This window comes from Rhinolophus sinicus, chromosome 5, assembly GCF_057876585.1.
Source record: "Rhinolophus sinicus isolate RSI-liver-muscle chromosome 5, RSI-T2T, whole genome shotgun sequence".
Lineage (NCBI taxonomy): Eukaryota > Metazoa > Chordata > Mammalia > Chiroptera > Rhinolophidae > Rhinolophus > Rhinolophus sinicus.
In genome coordinates, this window is record NC_142505.1 from 2,773,667 (window position 1) to 2,789,909 (window position 16,243).

The following is a 16,243-nucleotide window of genomic DNA, read 5'->3' on the forward strand; positions in this document are numbered from 1 at the left end:
TTTTTATCCATCCCATTCATACCTATGGCATGAAACATCGAACATCATGTCACGTGTTCCCAGGGATGTGCACTGGCCCTTTGAAGAGTTTAATTTACCCATGGTTAGCTTTTACATGCATATTAATGCAAACACTTAAATAATTCAAAAAAGAAAAAATGCATATGCAGATTAAGTGGCGATTGATCCAATGTGTATCTTTCTCTGCTTTCTCAGGACTGCCTTGCTCCTCCCCCGTACTTTCCTTTCATCCCACAAGCAGGCACACCCCACCGTCCTAATTACCTGTGTCCTTGGTCACCACATGACACCTCTCAGACCCCTGGGTCACTCATCTCTAACATAGTAGGGGTGATAACATCACACCTGCCTCTTTGTCCACGTGCTTTTATGGACCACGCGGCAAATACTTCTCGAACACGCTGTAGGTTTCCATATAGAGGTGAGGAGTAGCTCTGCCCGCTGAATCCAGCCCTGACAGATTGTCATAAAGAAGAAAAGTCTGCCTTTCTAAACTCAATTAACAATGGCACTTGTTTGTGAAGCAGTTGGCATTTCATTTAGCTTAACCTCATTAATTTATGTGAGGACCAGATGTGGTTAGGGTAGTTTGTTTTTTTGGAAGATGCTAGCAACCAGAGGATTCATCAAAATAATGACCAAAACACCCAGAAAAATCGATAGCTACTTTTCAGCTCCAGATCTCTGTCCTCGCCCGGACTGAGGGCTAAGCATGACCGTGGAGGTCGTGTTTCCTGGCTGGCGTCCCCTCCTCTCAGAGATCCTGATGTTACCATAGCCATGGCCCATGCTGGTGTGTCACCCAGGCGTTCCTGTACACGTTTTCATTGGCCTGCACTTCTGTTCAAACCAGCGGTCAGCAGTTCCATTGACTTCGGAGCCTTTCTTCGAGCTAATCTGTCAGTTTTCCCTCACATAGCGCGGCTGCTGTGAAAGAAATTGGAGCTGTTACACCCCGTGCTTTGATACAGTTTGTAAAATGCGAGGTGGTAGACAGTAAACCAAACACACCATGCTAGTAATTTCTTTAAAAGGCCTGATGGGCTAGCTCTCAGTGTCTGGGCCCAGGGGGCTGGCATCCCTTTTTCAGAGAAGACTGACATTGTATCAAAGTGTTATCTTACTTGTGCATCAACAGAATAGGTGTCTTTGGTATGGCTTCCAGGACTCAGTACAGAAGAACACTTCCTCTGTTGCCATTTCCCCATTGTTTTGAGTTTCTCTAGATTGAAGTGAAAATTAATTGGAATGTTAATCTTAGATGGAGTGATCTGGTAGGTTAAAAGCTTGAGTATATCTGCATGCCATCCTGGGAGTAGACCCTTCACTAGATGCTATTTAAGAAAACAGCTATAATGTTCTGGATATGCATGTCATTAGAACTGTTCTTACCAGAAAGGAAGCTTGTAGCCTCAGAGCTGGACCCCGCCCCCATCGGGAATTGTCAGATAGCGTGACGTCTTCTAACACGTCAGGATTTCTTCTCCCTGAATAGGATGGCTCTGTAACCTTCCCTGTTGAAGCATTTCTAGGATTAATACTGATTTTTATATCTTCTCCTTCTAACATGTGGGAGCTACAGGGAGTCTGTTTTAACTGAGGACGTTTAGGGGTGTGTGGTACTATCGAGATGTGCAGGTTAACTTTTCGTTGTGTGTCTTCAAGTTGTCTGTTGTGGAAGGCTAGTCAAGCAGTTCTCTACTATAGTAAAATGGTTTTGTCACTGCCTGTTAGTACTATTTAAAATGTTGCAATCGATTTATATTCATTCGAAAGAAAGAGGAAGATTAAAAGAAGAGGAAACACAGTTCACATTTCTCAATATTTATCACATGTATACTAGGCTTGAAGCATCCTCATATATACACATATACACACACATATATACACACACAAACACACATCTACACACATACGTGTATATAATTACATATGTATTATACATAACATATATATTATAGTGATACAATATGATATTATATATTATACATGTATTATTTAATACTTACAAGCACCATAGAAGAGAAACATTGCTGTTATAATTTTAGACTTCAAAGATATCCAGAGATGTTCAAGAAGGATAGTAAGTCGGTTGAGCGATGCTTAGAAACCACATTTCTGGTATTATTTCTGGCTTCGTAAAAGAGAGTTAATGCTAATAGAAAATAATATGTAAAAGTTTTCAATTTTCAAGTAAGACCTCAAGAGCATTTTGTGTGTCCATCAGAATAAATCCGTATTTTAGGCATTATTACCTCTTGCATTTAAAAAATTGGGCTCCTACAATCTGTCAGAGTCATAGGAGGAAGGGAGAGGGTGCGTTAGCAAAGGGAAAGTGGCTGAAACAAAACTCAAGTCTCCTCCCGTGTCTACTGCGAGGTGGCGCTCATGTCCCTCCCGTGACCCTTGCAGAATGTCTTGCTGTCTGTCACGGTCCATGAGTTGCTTTAATACTGTATAGAGGGAAATTTGGTCGACGCTACTTGTTACAAAATTAAGCAGCACACATTACAGGAAACATCACCTATGGTACGAGATAGGGGACCCTGAACAAATGCAGCTGGTGTGCCCACGTTTATGATTCTTTCTTTACCCTGGGTTTGATGTCTGGTTTCGCTTACCGCCCCCTTTTAACGTCTTCATTGTGTATTGCGTAGCGTCGGTGTGCGTTTCTGTGCCTCCAGGGCGATACCTCTTCTCATAGTTGACCTTCACGATGCAACTTTATGGCTGTGAGGTGAACGGCGTGGAAACGTCCTGCAAGACATCAGCGGTATTCCCTTTTACTGTACCAGGTTAGTAATGGTGACTGTTCTAGGTTCCTGGTGTCGCTTTTGGCGGCCATGAAACATTCTGAAGTAACTCTCCATGTTTCAGAACCATGCTCGCTGCTGACTAGTGAAATTATTCATGCCAGTCCAGTGTGAAGGGAAACACATGAGTCTGTGTGGTTGGTAATTTCTTCACAGATTACTATCAGTCTTTCTCTCTAAGCAAATAGCATAAGTTCTTCCAGAGTTTACTTGCTCTAAAGGGAACCACAATTGTAATTAAGAATAATTACAGTAGGAACAGTGAAACTCTCTTTAGAACATTCTAGATATGCTGTCGTTCTTAAAATATTTTTATTTCAGTCAAGACGGCCACCATTAGACTCTCAGGGGAGAGGTCTAAAAGAAATGGTAGCTGAATCCACGTGGAGCCAGCCATCTTGGGTTGCTAAATTCTCAGAATGGAGAAATTCCAGATCATTTGGGCTTTGTAACAGGCAGGCTGACTCCACTTAGAGCTCTGAAGGGATCCATTTTAATTCGCAAGGCACATTAATTCTTATCTCCCTCATAAACATGTATTTGTTTGAAGCATTGTCCCTGCTGTGACATGTAGCCTGGAACAATTCTAGCTAGCATCGTCAATAAAAGCTTCAACTCAGGAGTCACGGAGACAGGGCACCAAAGTTCACCCCACCATTTGTGTTCCATGTGCTTCTGGGAGAGTTATTTAAAACTGTTTCCTTAGCTGTAGATGGAAACAATAACCATTTGTCCTCACTGCCATGAGACGTCAATAAAATCATCTTACCAGAGTGACGAGACTTAGCAAACATCTAAACATATGGAGTGTTCTGTGATTGTTTAAATCAGAAGACCTCTGTAAGGATTGCAAAATTTCACTCTTTTACATGCGATTACTATCATTTTTAATAACCTGTGTTTTCAGTACCATTATTTTTTAATTCATATCAACTTTAAATTTATTCTCTTTTTAATTTTTTTTTAAATTGGGGAATATTGGGGGACAGTATGTTTCTCCAGGGCCCATCAGCTCCAAGTCATTGTTCCTCAATTTAATTGTGGAGGGTGCAGCTCACTGGCCCGTGTGGGAATCAAACCGGCAACCCTGTTGTTCTGAGTTCACGCTCTAACCACCTGAGCCATCTGGCTGCCCAAATTTATTATCTTTTTGTACATAGCCTGGTGATAGCTAGATTCTCTCTGAGGTCTTTGTTCTGTACCAGGAAATCTCTCAGGTTTCCATTTGTGAATTAATGCATCCACATGGTTGAAGACATTTGTGGTCATATAAACTTGAGAATCTTGATGTCTAACTCTGCTCTAGCACCTGGCTATTTGTGTCATAAGACAGAGAAGTGCCTTCTGATATACAGTGACATTGACCTTCCTTTTCAGCAAACAGACGTAGTGATCTGCTTTGAAATATTGTAGTATCTGTTTATTCAGGATTCGTGTTCATGGTCGGTCATAGGGACCATTTTGGGAGGCCACATAGAGAGACAGCAGGACACTCGGAACACTGGTACTTGTTTGTTTTGTCTGCTTTGGAAAATAACTTACATACCCTAAGTGGTGGTCATATTTGTAAACTTTATCTCTGCCTATGCCACAAGCTCACATATTTCACATGATAAAATGTACATTAGGTTATTTTGTAACATACTTTACAGCTATCAGGAAATGTTTTTACATGAAGAACAATGAATCAAAATGTAACTTGAGAGCTGGCATTCCCATCGCTAGCTGTAGACCAATCATAGCAGCATTACTCAGCAGAGCCAAAACAAGGGAGCGACGCACATGCCTGTAGACAGATGAGTGGAAAGCAGAATGCAGGACATGTGTACATGTAGTGAAGTATTACTGAGTCCTGGAAAGGAGTGGAATTCTGATACATGCTAAAACATGCATGCACCTTGAAATGGTCGTGTTTGTGAAATAAGCCAGACACAAAAGGACTAACATCGACATAAAGTTTTATTTGTAGGAGGTACCTAGAGTAGTGAAAGTCATGGCAACAGAAAGTAGAATAAACATCTGGGCAGGTGATGTTTAATGGGTGCAGTGCTTCAGCCGGGGAAGAGGAGAAAGTTCTGGAGATGGATGGTGTGATGGTTACACACATTCTGAATGTACGTCATGCCGCCGAACTGTGCATTTAAAAACAGGTAAAATGGTGAATGTTCTTTCAATACATTTTACCACACTAAAAATATATATTTAAAAATTTTTAAAGGGTCCAACATTTAGATCCTGAAATACTGAAACTGTGATTGTCTGAAATATGCTGCCAATCATCTTTTCCCTTTATTGAGTTGCTGCCTGTGTTTATGTCACATTGTAAATGGAGAGCTGCCAAAGGGAGACAGAGTTGGGGTCTCAGGTGCGTGGGTTTCACATGAGGAGAACAGAGAAGCATCGCCGACGTTCAGTCTCCAGGGCACCCGGGCTCATCTCTGGCCGCTGCCGTGGGGGCACAGTCTCAGCCTGATAAGCACGGGAGCTTTGGGTGCAGGAACCGGGGGGACAGGTGTGGAGGGACTGGTGATGACAGGAGACACACACCCGAGCAGCTGATCTTCTGTTGTAAATTCAGAGACGTGCACCCCTGCAACTGTGGTGATTTCAGGACGCGGTCTCCTCGAGGAGAGCTGCCCAGGGGACAAAAGCACGCCCTCTAGTCTGTCTCTGGGGCACAGACTGTCAATGGCAGTGAGGGAAAAGCCAGACAGGAGAGAGGCAGTGAATGCACACTGCGGAGTCCGGGAGCGCCTGTGCGTGCCCTGGTCTGCTGGACAGGCCTGGAATCCGCTTCACCTTCTATTAGTCTGTGTGGACACACACTTCTCTGAGTGTCTCTTCCTTCATTTCTCAGAGCTCCTGGCTGAGAGAACCACCTGCGCTCTCTTTTCAGTCAGAATATGCCTCCAACCAAATGGACATGTTTGGCAGCTAAACCAATCTCCACCCATTACGTTTTCTTGGGTACCTGTGTGTTTTGCTGGCACATGCTGGTCACAGCGGCTATGGCTGACTTGTGTAGGAAGCACACACGTGTGGTTATTGCCTGTGTTCACTCTCGTGGGCTGCTTGGTGCATTGACTCAAATTACCTTCTGTGAAAGACAGTGTGCATGCAAACAGCTTCGGGAAATAGTCAAGTGGACGACTGGCTTTGCAGTTTGCCTGGTGCTTTTAGAAGCGTGAGCACTGCGTTGGCAATCCCACGTGTGGGCCTGGAAAAAGGTTCCTCAGAGCCAACCAAGGTCATTCCCTCAAGACAGGTGTGTCCACCTCAGCACACGTGGCACAGTGACTGAATGACTCTTTGTTGTGGGGACCTGTCCTGTTCAATGCACAGTGTTTACCTGCATCTCTGCCAACTGGATGCCAGTAACACCCTCTCCCAAGCCAGGGCAGTCACAAATGTCTCCAGACTCTGTCCAGTGTGGCCTGTGGGGCAGGGACAAAATCGCCCCCACTGGAGAAGCACTGTGTAGAGTATGTTGTGAAATTCCAGGGTTTAGGTTTTTTGGAGCAGAATGTGGGGTGAGAAGAGAGGAGTGATGGAGGGACCAGTGAGACAGTGTGTGATGTTTCCCGTGGTTTTGTTTCTTTTCAGACAGACAGACTTTGTGCCGTATACAACCTGCGTGCAATCTCCATGGCATGAGCTTTATAGAGCTGTGCCATGTTCTTGTTCTCCAGAAGCTTATGGAGACAACTTGAGAAATGGCACTTTCTATTCAAGCCATGAATGTGCTTTCATCAGGCATTGTTGGGACTCGGAGTTTGGTTTTGGTTGTGTCATTGGCAAGTCCAGGCACTCACCTTGGGCACAGCTGAAAACGGGGATTCGAACGATACGCTTGTTAAGTTGTTTCTCTGTGTGTCACCTCTGCTTCCTGTGGTCTGTCACCAGAGCAGAGACAAGTGGCTCCTGAGTGCCTTGAGCCTACCCCAAAAGGAGAGGCCCCACCTTTGTCCCGATTCCATAGATCAAACCAGGAGAAATGTGTTGGGGCTGCATGTGTCCGCGTGTCGTGTGCCGCAGGCACTTTTCCAGGCGGCACATGGACTGGCCTGGATCACCTAATCCCGGCCCACTGCGCCCTGCCAACTCCCAACCCTGAAAACAAATCATGAGTGATGCCCGGAAAAGGAGAGATTCTTTAGTTACTCTTTAGAAGAGAAAATTAAGCAGACATTCCGTCGTGAAAATCTCCCCCCCAATTTTGCTCAGGTGTATTTTCTTCTTCTTTGTTGTCTTCTCTTTGTGGTGAATGAGGTGATTCTTCTGTCTGCTTCTCAGGCCTCCTCTTTAGTCATTCTCAAAGTCTGGTCCAGAGAACCCTGAGGGGTAGCTGGGATTTCCAGGTACTCTGTCAATCAAAGCTATTTTCATGATACTCCTAAGATGGTGTTTTTCTGGTCACTCAGTCTCCCACAGTGTATAGTGGAGTTTTCCATAACGTGTGACACCACATAAGACTGGATGCAGAGGCAAATAGGAGAATCCAATTCATTATCTACTGTTGATTCACACACCCAAATGATCTGCAAAAGTGTAAAACACGCCTCTCTTCTCCCTGTATTTTGTTTCAGATAATGTAGTTAGTTTTCCACAAAACCTGGTAATTATGTTCATATGAAATGGATTTAGTATCACTTTTAAATAAATAAATATTTTTAGAAGTTTTCATTTTAATTTCTCATGTGGTGATTATTGATTGCCCTATCATATAAATATAAGGCTTTTTGGGGTTCCCAGTCGTTTTAAGAGGGTGCCTTGTTATGGTCTCAGGTGAACACCTGGAGTGTTCATTGCGTCCTCTCTACTCTGCCTATTGGAACAGTGACACCTTCAGCCCTGGGGAAGCTGCGAATCTGTTATGTCCCCCACCCCATGGCTGTCCCCTGACAGGTGGGGGAATCTTGCCCCTGCAAGTGCATTTCAAGGTTCTGCCAAAGGCTCAAGGGGACCCCAAGCAGAAGTGTATAGATGCTTCTCCATGCAACTCCCTCCATTTCATGACCGAACCCCACACCTTTCAAAGTGCCATCTCTGCTTCCCTAGAGAGACGGCTACTTTCAGCTTGGGCCTCACTGCCCGGTGCTATGGTTTGGGGAGTGGTCACGAACATCGTCAGGCCACGTGAGCTCATCTCATGCCCTCTTTCTCTGCGGCCCCATGCTTACCATCTGTTTCCTCATATATTTTGTTCAGTTTTATAGCAGTTTATAAGACTAAACTAAGTGTTATACCCATTACTCTGACTCTGAAATTGCCAACATGGGAAGTTTTCAGTTTTTCCTACATGTAGGTGTCTCTTTACAAGGGACCGAGGTCAGAATGTTGCTAGATGACAGCCAAATTGCAAAATGACACCTAAGGGTGGAGGACAGGTGACAGCTTCTCTATTTTACATCAGTTTGAATGAACTGTTTACATTTTATTATGTATATAATAGTATTGACTTAGTAGTGCATGCATATGCTTAGGAAAAAATCATGCATAATTAGGTCTTTTTTGTGTGTCTTTTTCCTAATAGAAGTATAAGATAAAACATGTGGACCTTCTCATCCTCCAGTATTTGAGCTATTTTTTCTTTTTTGGGAAAATTCTACCTTGATACAGAGCAAAGAGAACAAATATAAATTTCCGGGGATTAAGCAAACTTGAGCACGTACCAGCTACAGAAGGAGATGTTCGGCAGTGTCTTCCATTTCTCTTCAGCCTGAGAACTCAGTCAGGGCACTGGGTCCCCTCCCAGGATAGAATGCTGCAGTGGGGGTTCACTTGATATAACAATAGAGTGGCTGCCCCTGTGTTTGAAGGAGAGCTGCGTTCCTGGCCCTGGGCAATCAAGGTAGCATGGCCTCCATTTTTAAAAAGCAGAAGTCCAGGCTAGGAGAGAACCCTTTGCCTCCGGCCATGCAGGAGGGATGCAGCTTTGATCCAGCATTTCTCTAACACAATCCTCTTGCCAGCTCATCAAGCATCTTGGACCCAGACTGTACATAAAACAACTTCCTCCCTACAAAGATGTAGGACGTCAGGGTCATTTTTCAAAATGTTTCAAGTGCAGCACTGCCTACTCTGAAGTTCAGTTAAGCCACAACCAATTGATAGTGAACTGGGGAATTTCCAGTTGGTATGAATTATACAATCCTGGGGGGAGGGGGGAGAGAGAGACAGAGAGAGAGAGAGAGAGAGAGAGAGAGAGAGAGAGAGAGAGAGAGAGAGAGAACATGTAGTGCTATATTTCCTTTCAAGAAGGCTGAAGACATTGCCCACTGACTAGAAAATGTCTGCATTTTTCACATACTCGTGCATGGATTTCCAAATTGATGGCTATTTGCTTCAAAAGTAGACAGGAAATCAATCGTGGAAATTATTGTGTGCGTAGCTCAATTCAGGATGTTGTAAAATATTATTTCTCTCATCCCCTTTATGCTGCTTAGTTGCTATTTCATTCTTCACGGCAATAGCAAAATGCCCGATGATTCGGTAAGCGCAGACTGGTCTGTAAGGTTCCCTCCAGAGCCCAGCCGCCATCTGTCCGGTGGCCCTAGGCTGTGGCAGCAGCAGGTCACGCCCTCCGTATGGAAGAAAACCAAGGCAGGTGGCTTACGTTTTGTTCAGGATGCGTTTCCCTTCAAACACATGTCACTGTGTTACTCCTACTTCTTTCTTTAAAGGAAACCACACCGTCGGTCTCATTACGGACTGTGAGTAGCAATGAATGTGGACAGTGGTGCATATTCTCAGGAGTAGTGGAGGAGCTCGGGGGGGGCCCCCGCCAGGGAGCAGGAAAACAGATGTTGCCAGTGAAAAGCAGGGCTCACGATTGGAACCCCCATTCCGGGCTCTTGGATCTCATCACTCACATGCAATTTCCCTTCTCACATTCTGGACTTTGCACAGCACGGTCACGCCGCCTAACAGGGCTGCCGTCCGTCTCCACTGTTGTCTACCCAACATGCTCTATCAATCGAAAGAGTATTGTAACTAATCGTGGGTATGAGGAACATTTATGTCAAGAACATAAATGGAAGAAAGTGGGCCAGAAATGGCCATGCATGTAAAAATAAATATATATAAATATTTACAGAAGCATACAATACATACACATAGATTTAAATTCAAATGGTCAGAGCATAACACTAATAGTGTGTAATGAGCACATTTTCAAAAGCTGTGACCCTCCAAAACCCCTCTGGGATTCACACCTTCAGTTAATATGTGAGGAAGGGACGGCCCAGGGAGATGAAGTCATTTGCTGACGGGCACTCCGCTGGAATGTGGGGATCGGAGTCTGAACCCTACTCTGCCTCATTCCTTCTTAGGGTGTAGGAGATTACACACATGGAAGTACTTGGGCTCTCGCATTCCAGAGTCGCTTTGGGTGAATTATGTTCCATTTCATTTGTGTTCTGTTCGCTGCACATAAAGGTATGTGCTTTTCTTCCCGCTCCCTTGGTAAAACTCAGATAAGCAGTGTGCTCCTATAGGAAATGCTGCATTCTAAGGGTCCAGCGTATTTTATGTCACGTCACCAAATGTGACAGAGTAGGCTGTTGTGGAACGTCAGGCGGCGGCATACTGCATTCCTTAGAAAGGAAGTGATGTGTTGGCACAAAAAAGCCATGCCGGTTTTTTGTGATAACGGTGAACCCTTGGAAATGCCGTAGTCTGGTTTTGCAGACAGCCAACAGATAGACACGTCCCCTAGGGTTTCCCCCTGGGAAACGTAGAATTGAGTTTAGGCAAGTCTGATCATTTCCCTTAGTGAAAATGTAAGGGGCTCAAAAGCCTACACTTGGATATGGGCTTTAGTAATTTGAGGAGAGTTGTTTCCCGTCTCCGTTCCTGGGCTGCGGAGGCAGGTGAGGTACTTCCCACAGCACAGTGGATGTGGACCCCTGCTGATGTGGGTCTTTCCAGTTAGGAATTCAGCGCTGGCTGTAGTGCCTGTATCGAACAGGGCCCAGTGCGTTGTGAGGGGCTCAGCAGCTCCCGGGTCATCTACCCAGTCCATGCCTCTCCCTCCCCCAATTATGATCTCCATCACGCCTTCCGACTGCCCCCACATTGCCTCTGGTTGAAAATCTCTGCTTTAGAAATATAGAACCTCGGGCTCTTTGTTGTTATAAACTCCTAAAATGACGACACCTTTATGCACATTTTAAGACTTCAGACGTTTTGAGAATGGCATCGTATGAGCTACTATGCCAAGTACAGTTCCAAGCATAGGGCACTAAAATAATGATTATATGCTCTCTACTAGCATCTCTACAAATGCGGAGTGCTTTGTAAATTACAGGAGGCTTTCAGACTCGACATTTTGTTTAATTTCCCCAGTAACTCTCAGGAGGTTGTTTACCCATTTTATTGATTAGAAAATGGAGACTCAAGAAGAGTATCTTGGCCATATTTTTGTGTGTGTGAGTTATGGAGATCATAAAATACCACTGTTTTGAGTAGTTTTAGGTGAGTAGAGTTTTCTTGCTGATTAAGACCCTTGCGTAAAGAGCTCTTGTGTGGACGACGTTTTCCTCTTGGGAGCAGTGCCAGTTCTTTCTCCTGCTCTCCTGATTCTAAGCCCGCATGATGTCATGGGTAGCTTGTCTGGGGACCTCCTGGAGATGGGAACATCTGTCTGCAGCCCGTCCGGTGAGCTGCCCTCACTGTGTTACCTCAGGACAGTGTGTGACGCTCCGAAGCCCACATTTCTAACCTCACAGCTGACAGCAGCATGAGCCATGCCGGTTCCTCTCCCCAGCCTCCTCTGCCTTCAGCAGATCTCTAGGCTCTGAAGCATCTCCCAGCTTCGTTTATCTTGTAGTCCAGACCCCGGAAATTAGTCTTCCAGAAAATGGCTCTTGAAACCAGAATCTCCAAGGCGAGCGAGGCTGTGTGATCTTGCCAGGAAACCTCCTCACTGTGTGACACTGCATCTCAGGGAGGGCCACTATTCTCAGCTTAAATATCAGCTTTATGCTTCAGTACAATAAATAACCCATTTCTCTACAGTAATGACTTTTTTCCCTCACTTTGCGGAAACTGCAGGGTCCCTTGTTATCGAGAGATAATCATATCCTCCCAGTGCCAGTTATGGCGCCCAGGGAAAGTCCCGAGGATATGATTGTCTGTTAATAACTCTCAAGCCTGTTCTGCATCATGTTAGGCTGTTGTTCACTTTGAGTGTGTGGGGGGACCCATTAGTGTTCTCTGTGGTTGACATTATTTGTCGCAATAATGATAAAAGGAGCAAATGACATGTGTCAGCTTGTAGCCAGACAGCCTGACTAGAAACGCATCCCACCTCCCATTGAAAAATGCGTTGAAATGTAATCTCTTCTTCATTAGTTTACGAACCGGAATGTTAATACTAAATTATGTCCAGCAGAGCTTGTGGAAGTTCTGGAAATAAACAAGGATAACTTAATGTCACCTGACCTTTCCCTCCCACAGAAACCTAGGGTTAGGCTTTAACCACCTGTGAAGGAAGTAAAGCTCATGGGAAATGGGCGATTCGGTGAAGGAAAGTGTCATCACTAACGTCAGTGTAGCAGGGTGGATGGAAGGAACAGCCCTTTGCATGGGAGGCCGTTCTAGAACATGGACAGTGGTTGTGTGCCAGCTACCCTTCATGCTCTAGCACTGTGATAATAGCTGTCGTTTACTGAGCGCCTGCTATAGGCCAGGTGATTTTCAGACATTCTCTCGTGTTATCGTCCCAAGAATCTTGCCAGGGAGTTAATATCGTTTCTGTTTTGCAGCTGAGGAAACGGAAACGGTGAGGATTAAATAATTTGCCCACGTTCCTCTAGCAGGTACGTGGTGAAGCTCAGGTACCCCTCTGCCTTCGGAGCCCCTCCCTGTGTTACCTGCTGATTCATTCAGGGTGTGGTGTGCAGGAGGTGACATGCGATCATGGAGACTTGAAACCATGTGTTATTGGGTAGGACAGGTCTGACGCCAGTGAAAGTGGAAGAGACCGGAAGTGAGATCACCCTTGTCCCCACGAGTCTCGGGTCCTCTGTCAGCGAGAACAGAAAGAACTGAATAGGTCTCATCTGGTTTTTTTTTGAAAATTTTCATCAATTATTTTCAGGCTTTTACTTGTCACTTGGGAAGGATTGTTTTGTCCTGAGGAAATGACAAACCCCCATTTGAGTTCCGAGGTGTTTGGGAAGGTCTGGATCAGGGCTTCTTGTTTCTTGGAGGAACATCATTCTTCTCGACCAGGCCTTGCCACCTGCTGCCTCTTCAGAGTGGCTTTGGGCCCAGGTTCTCTGCAGTCATTGGTGGGTTCCGGTTCCTTTGTGTTGGAATACAGCCAGTGCACGTAGGTTGACACCAGCGGATTTGTTCAGAAATCCTGGGGAGAAGCATCCATTTCTCATCTGTGCATGTCTTCACTTCCTATCTCTTCCCACGTGGGATTTTTTTGGAGTTTATAATAGAAGCCATAACTAAAATTTAACCATAACTTAAAACCATTATCATAGTAGATAAATGATAGCGATGTAACATTGGAGAATGTAATAAATTTTCAGTGATTTTCAGAATAAGTAAGTATTTTGTGCATACGTTGCACTGGGCACTGTTGTTGGCATGGATGACCTCATTTTGCCTCACCGAAACAGTGTGTGGTGGAAATGCAGTGATGATGCTCGTTTTATACATAAGGAAGCCGAACTTAAAAAAGGTGACAAAATGAAGGCCTTTCCTTGCTCTCTTGGCCAGAGACAGGCTATTGTGCAGCCGATGATGATGGATGCACAGCGTCTTTCTTTCCCTGTGTAAAACAGCTCAGAAGTGGCCAGGAATAATTCCCATGTTCTTTCTACCTTTCCAGGATTAGAATTCAGTATCTATTTACCTGATCCATCTCTGCCTGTGTTGGCACATCTGAGACGGAAAGTTTTAGTTAAATCACTCTGTCCACTGATAAGAATATGTCTGTTCAACGTTTTGTTTTCCTATGAGAAATGAATAAACAATTCCTAGTTATAAAATCAAGAACGTCTCAGTATCTACCTAGGCCTTTAAGAGCGGTCATGAAAATGTGCTGTGGAAACAGGACTTACAGGGAATGCATATCCCTTTAACTTAATTTTTAAGTTGGTTTCATTCCTTCAGTCTGCACACAGTTAGAGAACAAATGCTTTGGACCGGGTTGAACTAAGCTCTGCAGCTTCAAGCTGAAGAGTAAAACAAGATAAGACAGGTACTGATTTTCCCACAAAGGAAGACCTGTGTTTTGTGCGGTGTCGGTGATAAACGTACTGTGATTAGTGTCATGCTGGAAACATGCTGAATATGACAGGAGCACACGATCCATTACGATCCTGAAATACTGCGGTTTTGTTAAAGGGATTATTTCAAAAAGAATGGTCTATTAATCTTTCATATTCATTTTGATGATGTTTGTTTGTTTTTTTGGGGGGAGGAGTATAGTAGTTTTATTTTGATAGCCACCCCATGAAGCTAGGGACCTTGTTCTGTTTCTTTTCCTAATTTCTTTGAGTAAATGAATAAATTCAAATATAAAATCTATTGGTCAACACTAGTACCATGTTTCCCTGAAAATAAGACCTAGCCGGACAATTAGCTCTCATGCGTCTTTTGGAGCAGAAATTAATATAAGTCCCGGTCTTATTTTACTATAAGACTGGGTATAATATGATATAATATAATATAATGTAATATAATGTAATATAAAATATAATACCAGGTCTTACATTAATTTTTGCTCCAAAACACACATAGGCGCTGATTGTCCGGCTGGGTCTTACTTTCAGGGAAATTGGGTAAAGGAGCAACTAGCTGACTGTGATTCCTGTTCATGAGCCAGGAATATCTGAATATGGAGATTTCCTTGCACATAGATAGTGTCGTGGGGCGATTTTTGATTGTATGTTCTATTGTTCATCTGTATGTTTCCCTCAGTTTCTTAAGGCACGTAGCTGAGACTTCATATTACCCACGGAAAGTTTGCCATCAGTGGTTTCATTTCTTCACCAGCCACCATTTAGTTGCGAGGTATAGAAACCTACACCGCTCGCTTCTGTAAGAAGAAGGGCTGCCGAGACCCTATGCCAGAAAGCTTGGTAAAACCTGACCCTCTGGGGACTAACCTCTCACCCTCTTACTGCATTTTCAGTCCCTCATTTCTAGAGGGATCAGGCGTAAGGGTATGTATCATCTCAACTCTGGTTTTCACAGGTCTTTTGTTCCCTGTTTATCTCATTAGGTTTATCTGTGCCAGTAATTCTACTTTGACATGCCTCAGGGTCATAGTTCAGAACCTCCAAGAGAATGATGCTACGAGCTTTATGTGGTTCAAGTATTCAATGGTGGTGACCAGGCTGTGGCCAGTAGGTTGAATCACATAGTACGGAGAGTGGCCCTTCCCAAGAGCTCTCAGTGGCAGGGTCTTCAAGAAGCAGGTGTTGACTCATCGGCCTCCTTGGGATAAGTCCCAGATATTTCGTCTCACTCCCACCCCTCCCATCTGCTTCGCATTCTCTTTGCTCCAAGGCACCTAACCTAATCCGATCAATGTACTACTGGGGTGAGGGTTCCCTCTCGAAGCAATTCCAAAAATCAAAGGGATGAATTTAGAGCCAAGTGTCTTAGACAATGGGCCAATATTTGGTAGTACGTGCTGTTTTTAGGTGCTGGCTTTGCTTTTCATGTGTATAGTCATCCTTCATGAGACTGAGCATAATGCCTGACAATCTCTGACCGCTGTTTCCTGCCATGTTACTAGTGCAGCATCACAACACCTAGATTGTGTTGTTAATCTTCAGTTGTTCTTTGAGGCTGAATAGTGTTATCATGCCCACTTTATAGGTGAAATTGAGGTGTAGAGCAATCAATGAATTGTGGAAGGTTGCATGCCTAGTAACTGATTGAGGTGATATGTCATCCCAGGCCACTGTCCCATGCAACCTTGACCAAAGTTTCATTAGTTTTATTTTTATTATTGTCATTTTAATTATTGTTACTGATATGTAAACTGGAGTTGCAAATGGTGCCAAAGGCTGTAAATTGAGCTTTACCCTATCAGTACATATCCTTAATGTAAGAAAAACAAATTGCGGCTCTGAGATACATACTGAACTGTTGTAGCCAGCTTACATGCATACAGCCAGTGACTGACCATATCACAGTACAAGTGGTGACACGTGTAGGATTCATGGGTAAGCTGAATATAGGGTTTTTTCTATTCATAAGAAATACTGTTTTGCAGTCATCAGGGTCATTTGTGGCCCTTTATTTTGGGGGCATAGGTAAAAAAGGACAGAAAAAAAATACATTTCTGAATATATTAGCGATATAAAGAGGACATATCTGCTCCTTACTTTCTGGGAATTTTTGTTACTAACCTGGAAGTAAAAGTAGGTGCTTAA

General features: G+C 44.1%; 1 protein-coding gene and 1 pseudogene across 6 annotated transcripts in view; one reads left to right on the top strand and one right to left on the bottom strand.

The window, feature by feature from the left end:
- The window catches only part of CNTN4 (contactin 4), a 769,881-nt gene that overhangs the window by 175,965 nt on the left and 577,673 nt on the right, over nt 1–16,243 (top strand). The gene's annotated exons all lie outside the window — the stretch shown is intronic.
- LOC141567204 (complex I assembly factor TMEM126B, mitochondrial pseudogene) overlaps nt 1–16,243 on the bottom strand; it is a 31,714-nt pseudogene that overhangs the window by 6,997 nt on the left and 8,474 nt on the right.